This window comes from Triticum dicoccoides, chromosome 6A, assembly GCF_002162155.2.
Source record: "Triticum dicoccoides isolate Atlit2015 ecotype Zavitan chromosome 6A, WEW_v2.0, whole genome shotgun sequence".
Classification (NCBI taxonomy): Eukaryota; Viridiplantae; Streptophyta; class Magnoliopsida; order Poales; family Poaceae; genus Triticum; species Triticum dicoccoides.
This window is the reverse complement of record NC_041390.1, coordinates 607,878,234-607,882,016: the sequence shown is the minus strand read 5'-3', so window position 1 is coordinate 607,882,016 and position 3,783 is coordinate 607,878,234.

The window sequence follows — 3,783 nt, the reverse complement described above, 5'->3', positions numbered from 1 at the left end:
TTTTGCATACTTTGACATGCCATAACTTCCTCATCGTGGCTCCGATTTGTACGTGTAGCATATCAAAATGTTCGTCTCGACGAGTACATCATTTCATCTCATTGCATCATTTTCATTTGAGCTCATCTTGATGCCTAAAATGCTGTTGGAAGAGGGCTATGTGATGATAGTTTCAGATCTGTTTCAGCAAATGCACTTTTGTCATTTTTCCATGATTAATGTGTGCATGCTATGATCCTGAGCTCTACATGTGTTTTGAAGAATGCCATGCCATCTTTACAGGGGTGTATGCCATGTATTTTTGTGATCTTCATGGTGACTAGCACAAGCATGCAAAGTAGCTTACTCAATGATGCTGATTTCAGGGACTTCGAATTTCACTAAGTCCTTGCCCTGCCATTATTTTTATGCCACATGTTCATGTTGTTTCCTAGTGATCCGTGCCTCTTTTGGGCATGATCAGTAAGGATGTTTTGTAGATAATGTTGTACTCTATCCATCCATGTCTTTGTTTGCAATTATGGAGCACCCTAGCTTGAGTCAATCGAGCTCTACTTTTGCTATAAAATGTTCCTGGCAGATTGTTAACATGTTTAGCAATTTTGCCGAGCTTGTTATAGTTGATCCGTGCATGCTATGATGTTGTTCTTGCTATGTCTAGCTTCTATGCCATGTCTACTTGCTGGGTGTATGCTTAGTTTGTCATGCAATGCCTCGTAGTGAGTGCATCGAGCTCGTAAACATGCCTACTCGTTATCTGTTTTGCCATGCTCCAGTTTTTCACTAAGTCTGAATCTGTTTATGTTTTTGCTATGTTCACATGCTTGCAATTGTGTTTTCTGATCCCTTTTAGCTTATGGTCACTAAGGGACTTTTGTTGTATGCTTTGAGTAGCTTCATGCCATGCCTTACTTTGCCATGTTATGTTCCTGTAGCATGTAGTTAACGTGCTCTAAACATTGCTTCCTGATGATAAATTCTGACATGCTGTTAATTTCACTAAGTCTGAAACCTGTTATCTTTTGCACTTTTGCCATGCTTGTTTAAACCTGTTATTGAGTGAATTAGCCATAGCTCAGTGTTCATCTTTTCTCAAGCATCATGAGTGGATCCCTGCCATGTATTTTGTTGCCATGTTTGGGTGCAGTAGCTCATTTATCTTGATGCATTTAGATGGCTACTTGCTGTTAATCGCAGACCGGTGCTTTATTTGTTTTGCTTGCCATTTCCAAACCGTGCATCCGATTCCGGTGATCTTTATATCGATTTCAACCGAAATCAACTCCTCTTTCCAGTGGCACTCTTGGTTTTCCAAGTTGAGGCCAGGTTCAATCATTCCTTTCCAAATCTTGCATATGCATCACATATCGCATCCCGCATATCATAGCATGTTTGCATCATGTTGCTTGAGCATTGCACGTGGTTGATTGTGTTCCTTTTTGCTTGTTGTTCTTGCTTGGGTAGAGCCGGGAGACGAGTATGTGTACGAGGAGCCCATTGAGTACGCTTACGAGGATCAAGGCAACTCCAAGAACTTTGCAGGCAAGATGACCATACCCTCGAAATCACTTCTATCTTTGCTTGCTAGATGCTCGCTCTTTTTCTATGCCTATGCTACGATACCTACCACTTTCTTATCATGCCTCCCACATTGCCATGTCAAATATCTAACCCACCTTGTCCTAGCAAACCGTTGTTTGGCTATGTTACCGCTTTGCTCAGCCCCTCTTATAGCGTTGCTAGTTGCAGGTGAAGATTGGAGATCGTTCCTTGTTGGAACTTGTTTATTGTTGGTATATCACCATATTATCTTGTTTATCTTAATGCACTTATATACTTGGTAAAGGGTGGAAGGCTCGGCCTTATGCCTGGTGTTTTGTTCCAACCTTGCCGCCCTAGTTTCCGTCATATCGGTGTTAGGTTCCCGCATTTTGCGTTCCTTACATGGTTGGGTTATAATGGGAACTCCTTGACAATTCGCCTTGAATAAAACTCCTCCAGCAATGCCCAACATTGGTTTTACCATTCGCCACCTTGCCTCTTTTTCCCTTGGGTTTCCGGAGCCCAAGGGTCATCTTTATTAAACCCCCGGGCCAGTGCTCCTCTGAGTGTTGGTCCAACCCAAAGCACCGTGCGGGGCCGTCCCTTGGCAACTTGGGTTACGTTGGCTTCCGTACGCTTAGCTTATCCGGTGTGCCCTGAGAACGAGATATGTGCAGCTCCTATCAGGATTTGTCGGCATAGCGAGTGGTCTTGCTGGACTTGTTTTACCATTGTCGAGGATGTCTTGTAACCGGGATGCCGAGTCTGATCAAATTGTCTTGGGAGAAGGAATATCCTTCGTTGACCGTGAGAGCTTGTGATGGGCTAAGTTGGGACTCCCCTCCAGGGATATGATCTTTCGAAAGCTGTGCCCGCGGTTATGGGCAGATGGGAATTTGTTAATGTCCGATTGTAGATAACCTGAAACTTAACTTAACTAAAATGCACCAACCGCGTGTGTAACCGTGATGGTCTCTTCTCGGCGGAGTCTGGGAAGTGAACACAGTGTTGGAGTAATGCTTGACGTAGGTTATTCTTGTTGGGGAACGTTGCAGAAAACAAAAAAAATTCCTACGTTTCACCAAGATCAATCTATGGAGTCAACTAGCAACGAGAGGAGAGTGCATCTACATACCCTTGTAGATCGCGAGCGGAAGCGTTCAAGAGAACGGGGATGATGGAGTCGTACTCGCCATGATCCAAATCACCGATGACCAAGTGCCGAACGGACGGCACCTCCGCATTCAACACATGTACGGAGCGGATGACGTCTCCTCCTTCTTGATCCAGCAAGGGGGAAGGAGAGGTTGATGAAGATCCAGCAGCACGACGGCGTGGTGGTGGATGCAGCAGTGATCGCAGCAGGGCTTCGCCGAGCTTCTGCGAGAGGGGGAGGTGTAGCAGGGGAGAGGGAGGCGCCAAGACTTGAGGTGCGGCTACCCTCCCTCCCCCCTTTATATAGGCCCCCTAGGGGGGTGCGCCGGCCCTAGGAGATGGGATCTCCAAGGGGGGCGGCGACCAAGGGGTGGAGTACCCCCCAAGGCAAGTGGAGGCGCCCCCTCCCCTAGGGTTCCCAACCCTAGGCGCATGGGGGGCCCAAGGGGGGGGCGCACCAGCCCACTATGGGCTAGTTCCCCTCCCCACTTCAGCCCATGGGGCCCTCTGGGATGGGTGGCCCCACCCGGTGGACCCCCGGGACCCATCCGGTGGTCCCGGTACAATACCGGTGACCCCGAAACTTTCCCGATGGCCGAAACTACACTTCCTATATATAATTATTCACCGCCGGACAATTCCGGAACTCCTCGTGACGTCCAGGATCTCATCCGGGACTCCGAACAACTTTCGGATTACTGCATACTCATATCTATACAACCCTAGCGTCACCGAACCTTAAGTGTGTAGACCCTACGGGTTCGGGAGACAAGCAGACATGACCGAGACGACTCTCTGGTCAATAACCAACAGCGGGATCTGGATACCCATGTTGGATCCCACATGCTCCTCGATGATCTCATCGGATGAACCACGATGTCGAGGACCTAATCAATCCCGTACTCAATTCCCTTTGTCAATCGGTACGTTACTTGCCCGAGACTCGATCGTTGGTATCCCAATACCTTGTTGAGTCTCGTTACCGGCAAGTCACTTTACTCGTACCGTAATGCATGATCCTGGGATCAACCACTTGATCACATTGAGCTCATTATGATGATGCATTACTGAGTGGGCCCAGAGATA